The sequence below is a fragment of the Gracilinanus agilis genome, chromosome 2 (genome assembly GCF_016433145.1).
Source record: "Gracilinanus agilis isolate LMUSP501 chromosome 2, AgileGrace, whole genome shotgun sequence".
Classification (NCBI taxonomy): Eukaryota; Metazoa; Chordata; class Mammalia; order Didelphimorphia; family Didelphidae; genus Gracilinanus; species Gracilinanus agilis.
Window position 1 is genome coordinate 525,747,240 of NC_058131.1, and position 8,644 is coordinate 525,755,883.

The 8,644-nt window shown below is 34.8% G+C and overlaps 1 protein-coding gene across 2 annotated transcripts in view; it reads right to left on the reverse strand.

Moving 5' to 3' along the window:
- TMEM62 (transmembrane protein 62) overlaps positions 1-8,644 on the reverse strand; it is a 72,498-nt gene that overhangs the window by 19,733 nt on the left and 44,121 nt on the right. The window lies entirely within an intron of this gene.

The window sequence follows — 8,644 nt, forward strand, 5'->3', positions numbered from 1 at the left end:
TAATAGTTCTCACAGAATCTCTTTTCTTAGTCCCTTGCCTCTTTATAAATACAAGAAAACAGTGGTTCCTACATTAATGCTACTTATTTTCTTCCTTAATTTTTACTGTTTGAAATGTGAGTTTCTTTAAAACTGAATTATGAAAACAGCTTTAGACTTTGGAGGTAGTAAAAAGAAGCAAATCTAAGGATCTAGAGCTTATTAAGTTTCTAGGAACCTTATGAGTATATTCAATTAATTTTAAATGACTGAATGATTAATATGTGGTGTGTGAAAAGGTGTAAAGAGGTAAAATTCACTTTTGAATCCTGAATTCAATTTAAATTTATCAATACTATGTCAAAGACTGGCAATTCTTGCACTGTTAAATGAAAGGGATGATAAAAAATTTTTTTCTCATACATAATTTCATTTATCCTTGAGAATCCAAGGCTATAGTTTCTTTTTAACCTCAATTTTTTTCTTTTTTTTTCTTTTTCTTTTAAAAGTATTATTTGATTTAAACATCCCTTTCTTTTTAATTTTAGTTCCAAGTTCTCTCCCCCAAGGGTGGATCCAAGAGGTGACTTAGTAGCAACAAAAGCTGAATCTACTCTGACAACCCTTCCACACAATTCTCTCCCTCTATCCAGCCCCTCCCCTACATTTTGAGAAGGCAAACAATATATCAATTATACATGTGAAATCATGCAAAATATATTTCTATTAGCTATATCACAAAAAAGCAAAAAAAAATTAAAGAAAATTACTTTAATTTTCACTTAGTTTATCAGTTCTTTCTATGAAGGTACAGAGCATTTTTCATCATGATTCCTTTGGAATTGTCTTTGATCACTGTGTTGATTAAAGAAGGTGGGTCTTTCACAGTTGATCATTATTACAACATTGATGTTACTATGCACAATGATCTCCTGGTTCTGTTCACTTCACTTTGCTTTGCATTAGTTTATAAAGGTATTGCATTGTTTTTAAGAAATCATCCCCCTCACCATTTCTTAGAGCATAATAATATTCCATCATAATCATGTGCTACAACTTGTTCAGTTATTCCTCAAATGATGAATATCCTTTCAATTTCAAATTCTATACCACTACAAAAAGTTGTTATGAATACTTTTATATAACTTAGTCCTTTTCCTTTTCTTTTGATCTTTCTGGAGGTACACACCTAATAATCATATTGTTGGGTCAAAGTTTTATATTATAGCCCTTTGGGCACAGTACCAAATCGTTCTCCAGAAGGGTTGGACCACTTCACAACTCTATCAAGAGTTCATTTGGTGCATCTATTTTCCCTCATCCCTTCCAGCATTTATCATTTCTGATAGGATGAGGTGGGGTACCTCAGCTTTGTTTTCATTTGCATTTCTCTTATCGGGAGAGATCTGGAACATTTTTTTATATGACTAGAGATAGCTTTGATTTCTTCTTCTGAAAACTTCGCATTTATATGCGACAACTTAACAATTGAGGAATGGCACTTATTTTTATAAATTTAACTCAGTTCCCTATAAATTTTAGAAGAGATCTTTAAGAGAGAAATTTGGTATACATTTTAAAAATATTATTTCATTGTCTATAATACCTTTTATCAAAATGTAATTTCCCTGCTTATCTCTTTTAATTATTCCTATTTTTGCTTTTGCTTTTTTTGAGATCATGATTGCTACCCTTGCCCTTTTTACTTCAGCTAAAGTGTTTTCTTATTTTAACTCGGTGTCTCTTGGTTTTTTGTTTGTTTACATTTTTAAACCTTGTTTGTTATATTAAAGTTCCTAGGTATCTCCCTCCTTCCTTTCCCCTTACCACATTAAAAAAGGCATTATTTGATGGGAAAAAAATGTATATGAAAACTATATCTTGCTTGTTTCTTTTTATCAATTCTTTCTCTGGAGGTGGATATACACTAGTTATTCTTCAAACAATAAGATGCTATATATAATATTCGCTTGATTCTACTCATTTTGCTCATCATAATTCATGAAGGTCCTTCTAGTTTTTTAAAAAAATTAAACTGCTTGTCATTTCTTATGGCACATTTCTTTCACAACCATATGCCACAACTTGTTTAGCCATTTCCCAATTGATGGGCATCCCTCAATTTCCAGTTCTTTGCCATCACAAAGAGTGTTGATATAAATATTTTGGAACATATGGGTTCTTTCCTTTTTCTCTGATTACCTTAGGAAACAGATATAATAGTGCTGCATCAAAAGATATACAGTTTTATAACTCTTTAGGCATAATTCCAGATTGCTCTCCAAAATGACTGGATCAGTTCACAGTTCTACCAACAGTATATTGGTGTCCGCATTTTCCCACATCCCCTTCCAACATTTATCATTTTAGCCAACTAATAAATATAAAATTATATTTTAGAATTGGGATTCATATTTCTCTAATCAATAATGATTTAGAGTATTTTTTTCACATAGCTAAATGTAGCTTTGATTTTTTTTATCCAAAAACTATCTGTTCATAACTTTTGACCATTAATTAACTGGGGAATGGTTCATATCCTCATAAATTGTTCTTTATATATTTGATTCATTTTTAAAACCCTTACTTTCTGCCCTAGTAATGAACCTAGGCCAGAAGGGCAATGACTAGGCAAATGGGGTTAAGTGACTTGCCTAGGATCATACAGCTAGGAAATGTCTGAGGCCAGATCTGAACCTAGCTACTCTTGACCCCAGGCCTGCTGGCACTCTATCCATTGTACCATCTAGCTGCTCTCTTGTATATATTTTAGATATGAGCTCTATCCAATAAACTGTCTATAAAAATTTCCTCTCCAATTTTCTGCCTTCCTTCTAATCTTGGTTACATTCATTTTATTTGTACAAACCTCTTTTAATTTAATGCAATAAAAATTCTCCATTTTACATCTCACAATGCTTTCTATCTCTTGTTTATTCATAAATTCTTCTCCTATCTATAAATCTCATAGGTAATTTGTTGTTCTCTGTTCTTCTAAGTTGCTTATGATATCTCCCTTTAAGTTTAGATTATGTATCCATTTTGATCTTATCTTGGTAAATGGTGTAAGATATTGGTCTATACCTAGTTTGTGCCAGACTGCTTTCCTGTTTTCCCAACAATTGCCAAGTAGTGAATCCTTATCCCAATAGCATGGATATTTACTTTTGTGTGTTGTTTGTTCTCTTCCATTGATTTATTTTCTATTTCTTAGCTAGTACCAGATAGTTTTGATAAGCTACTTTATAATATAGTTTAAAATCTGGTACTGCTAGACTTCTTCCCTTTATATTTTTCATTAATTCCTTTGACATTCTTGACCTTTAGTTCTTCCAAATTAATTTTATTATTTTTTTTAGTTCAATAAAATTTTTTTTGGTAATTTAATTGGGATAGCATTGAGCAAGTAGACTGACTAGTTTAGTTAGGACTGTCATTTTATTTGTATTGGCCCTGCTCACTCATAAACAATGTTTCTTCTGTTTATTATTCTTCTCTCTCTCTTTATCCTGTCCTTCCTCAAATGTTTTGCTTTTGATATTGCCTCCCTTAACTTACTCTCCATTTTACCCCTCCCCACCTTTTTCTTATCCCCTTCCCCTCTTATTTCCCCATTGGGTAAGACAGATTTCTGTCCCCAGCTGAATGTGTATATATATTCTTTGAACCAATTCCACTAAAAGGTTCAAGCACTGCCACCCATCCCCATTTCCCACCACCTTGTGCTCTTTTATGTGAGAAAAATTTCTCCTTCTACTTCTCCCGTTCCTCTTCTCCCAGCACATCTTTTTTTCACACATCTTCATTTTTTGGTTGAGGGAGGGGGATGGCCATTCCAACATAATCGATTCATTTCTATGTCCTCTTTGTAGACTCCTTCTAACAATCCTTCTAATGATAAAGTTCTTGGGAATTACAAGTAACATCTTCCCATATAAGAATGTAAACAATTTTACTTTATTGAATCCCTTATGATTACTCTTTCGTGTTTTCCCTTTTCAAATTTTCTATTTGGCTCTGGTCTTTTCATCAGGAATACATGGAGGGCAGCTGGGTAACTCAGTGGAGTGAGAGTCAGGCCTAGAGACAGGAGGTCCTAGGTTCAAACCCGGCCTCAGCCACTTCCCAGCTGTGTGACCCTGGGCAAGTCACTTGACCCCCATTGCCCACCCTTACCAATCTTCCACCTATGAGACAATACACCGAAGTACAAGGGTTAAAAAAAAAAAAAAAAAAAGGAATACATGAAGGTCCTCTATTTCATTAAATATGCTTTTTTTCTTCTGAAGGATTTTATATTGTTTTATTGGGTAGGTTATTGTGGTTGTAGTCCCAATTCCTTTGCCTTCCAGAATATCATATTCCAAACTCTCTATTCCTTTAACTTGGAAGCTGCTATATCTTGTGTGATTCTGACTATGGCAATATTTGAATTGTTTCTTTCTAGCTGTCTGGAGTGCTGGAATTTTGCTATAATATTCCTGGGAGTTTTCATTTGGGGATCTCTTTCAGGAGGAGATCAATGGACTCTTTTCATTTGTATTTTATTTTTTAGATGTAAGAAATTGGGACAGTTATCTTTAATGATTTTTTTAAATACACTATAAAGCAGGTTTGTTATTTTATCATGACTTTCAGGCAGTACAATAATTCTTAAATTATCTCTTTTATCTATTTTTCAAATCAGCTATTTTTCCAATGATATATTTTGCATTTTGCCTATTTTTTGACTTTGAACTTCATTTTAAACTTGGGCTCTACTCACCTGGGGTGAAGAGTCACTGTCCCAAGCTTCAGGCTTTTTCATGCTGTTTTCAGAGCTAATTCTAGAGGTCTCAAAGTTTTTGGTGCTTCCAAGATGGTGTGATTCTGGGAGAGGTGTAGTCAGTGCTCTCTTGGTCTGTAATCTAGTCTTTACCTAGGAAGGGCCCTTGCTTTCCTGCAGCTACAAGTGCAAGTGCTCATCTCTGCCTCAGAATTGTGACTAGGGCCCCTGCTCTCTTGTGACCAACAAAAAAGGATTCTTTCCACTCTGGAGCTACAACCCAGAACTGTGCCAATCAGTGCCAGCTGCACCCAGTGCCAGCAAAGGGACCCCTGTAAATTCTTTTGTGCTCTTTCATGTGAGAAAATCTTCTCCTTCTCCTTCTCCCTTCCCTCTTCTCCCAGCACATCTTTTTTTCATTTTTTGGTTGAGGGAAGGGGATGATCATCCCAACATAATCAATTTATTTCTGTGTCCTCTATGTTGACTCCTTCTAATAGTCTTACTAATGATAAAGTTCTTAAGAATTACACGTATCATTTTCCCATATAAAAATATATACTGCTGCCATGCTTTGGGCTGGCTCCCACTCTGGGCTCACAGCCCTTGACCTCTTAAATTTTCTTAAGTAGGAAAAATGTCTCGATGTGATCTTTTGTTGCCTCTACCACTCCAAAATTTGACTTGAGGAGTTATTTTAAAGTTGTTTGGAGAGGACTGTTGGGAAGAATTCAACTGCATTGCCACTTGTATTCTACCATCTTTACTCTTTCCCATTATGATGAGCTTTCAGTGCTGACAATTCAAATTCATTCACTGGGAGGGGACTGTGAAGAGAAGAGCCTTGTAGCCCAAAGGGCTGAGCAGAGAAGAAGCCCTTCCAGGACTGAATAGCCCAAACCCACAGATCCAGCAAATAATCAAAGGACCAAGATTACAGCAAATTACAGGGAGGAAAGAAGGCTGAAACATGAGTAAAAAACAGGAAAAAAAAGAAAGAAAGAAATTACAATCGACAGCTTCTATCCAGGAAATGAACAAAGAGCAAATGGATCAAAGGAGGACCAGGGAACACCAAGAAAAAACAGCAGCAAATTGGGCACAGGCTTTGGAAGAACTCGAAATTCAATTAACTCAAGGACTCAAAATTCAGTTAACTCAAGAACTCAAAAAACAATCAAGAGAGGCTAAAGACAATTGGAAAAAGGAAATACATAAACTAAAACAAGAAAATAGTGTCTTGAAAGTCAAAATTGACCAGCTTGAAAACGAGGCAAATAGTAAAAGATGACCTACAAAGAAAATCAGACCAGAAGGAGGATGACCAAAAAGCCAGGGATGAAATTCAGTCTTTAAAAATTAGAATCCAACAACCAGAAGCAAATTACTTCACAAGGCAGTAAGAATATATAAAACAAAATCAAAAGAATGAAAATTTTGAGGAAAATATGAAACACCTCATTGCCAAAACCTCAGATCTAAAAGCAGTTTGCTGAGAGACAGTTTAAGAATTATTGGACTACCAGCACATCATGACAAAAGAAAAAGCCTGGAAATCATCCTACAGGAAATAGAGAAGTAGAAGGATAACAAACTGACTGATGGGGAGGAAAGCAATACTAGGGAGGGAGAGTATGGGGGGAAGGTTGCATGAAAAGACCATAAAGTAAAATAGGAGGGGAATAAGAAAGGAGCGGGGAGGAAGGGAAGTAAAATAAGGGAGGGGACTAGAGGGACTGATTAAAAACAAAACACTGGTGTAGAAGGAAATAATGAAAGAAAAAAAGGCAGGACAAGGAGAGGTAATGAAAATGTTGGTGAATACACAGTTGATAATCATAACTCTGAATGGGAATGGGATGAACTCACCCATAAAATGGAAGCAAATAGCGGAGTGCATTAGAAACCAAAATCCTACCTTATGTTGTCTACAAGAAACACGCATGAGTCAGGTAGACATACATAGGGTAAAAATAAAAGGCTGGAACAAAATCTATTGGGCTTCAACTGAGAAAAAGAAGGCAGGCATTGCAAACATGATATCTGACAAAGCCAAAGTAAAAAATAGATCTGGTTAAAAAAGATAGGGAAGGTAATTATATCCTGCTTAAAAGCAGTTTAGACAATGAAGAAATATCAGTACTCAACATGTATGCACCAAATGGTATAGCATCCAGATTTCTAAAGGAGAAGCCAGTGGAGCTCAAGGACAAAATAAATAATAAAACAATACTAGTGGGAGACCTAAACCTTCCCCTATCAGATCTAGATAAATCAAACCAAAAAATAAATAAGAAAGAGGTAAGAGAGGTGAATGAAATCCTAGAAAAAATAGAGTTAATAGATATGTGGAGAAAAATAAATAGGGACAAAAAGAATATACCTTCTTTTCAGCAGGACACAGTACATTCACAAATATTGACCATGTACTAGAGCATAGAAACATGACAAACAAATGCAAAAGAGCAGAAATAATGAATGCAACCTTTTCAGATCATAATGCAATAAAAATAATAATTAGTAAGGGTACATGGAGAGGGAAATCAAAAATTAATTGGAAATTGAATAATATGATTCTCCAAAATCAGTTAAAGATAAAATAATAGAAACAATTAATAATTTCATAGAAGACAATGACAATGATGATACATCCTATCAAAATCTATGGGATGCAACCAAAGCAGTACTCATGGGGAAATTTATATCCTTGAGGGCATATATTAACATTTTAGAGAGGGCAAAGATCAATGAATTGGACATGCAAATCAAAAAACTAGAAAGCATACAAATTAAAAATCCCTAGATGAAAACTAAATTAGAGATCATAAAAATTAAAGAAGAAATTAATAAAATTTTAAGTAAAAGAACTATTGAATTAATAAATAAGACTAGAAGCTTGTACTTTGAAAAGACAAATAAAATTGGCAAAGTACTGGTCAATCTAATAAAAAAAAAGTAAAGAAGAAAACCAAATTAATAGTATTAAAGATGAAAAGGGAGACGTCACCTCTAATGAAAAGGAAATTAAGGCAATCATTAAAAAATATTCTGGATATCGAGGTTCCGGGTTAAGATGGCGGCAGAGTAAGAAGCAGCTCTTAACCTCTCCTGACCGAAACACAAAAAACTCCTCAAGGGGACATAAAAACAAGTCCAGACGAACGGAGGAACCCCACAACAGGGCACAGTGTGGAAGTTACAGGAAATTCAGAAGAGAAAGAATAATAACAAAAAAAAGAAGTCTTTAACACTCGACAGCTTTTACACAGAGAAAATCCAGACAACCGAGCAAACAGAGGAGGAGAACAAACAACCATCCAGACCCTCCCCAAATAAGGAAAACTCCTCACAAGCTATGGAAGAGTTCAAATCTGAGATTTTGAGGAAAATGGAAGAGATCTGGCAAGAAAATAACAGTTTAAAAGGTAGAATCTTGCAACTGGAAAGCGAGGCTCAGAAACCAAATGAACTGATAAGCAAATTGAACACAAGAAATGACCAGATTGAAAAGGAATACCAGAAGATTATGGCCGAAAACAAGAAGATTATGGCCGAAAACCAAAAGATTATGGCCGATAACCAGAAGATTATGGCTGAACACCAAAAGATTATAGCCGAAAAACAATCCCTAAAGGCTAGAATTGAGCAAGTAGAATCTAATGATCTCTCAAGACAACAAGAACAAATAAAACAAAGCCAAAAGACTGAAAAAATAGAAGGAAACATGAAATATCTCAATGAGAGAGTGACAGACCAAGAAAACCGGTCTAGAAGAGACAATTTGAGAATAATTGGTCTTCCAGAAAAACCAGAAATTAATAAAAACCTGGACTCTATACTAACAGAAATAATTCAGCAAAATTGCCCTGAAGTCCTACAACAAGAGGGCAATATAGACAT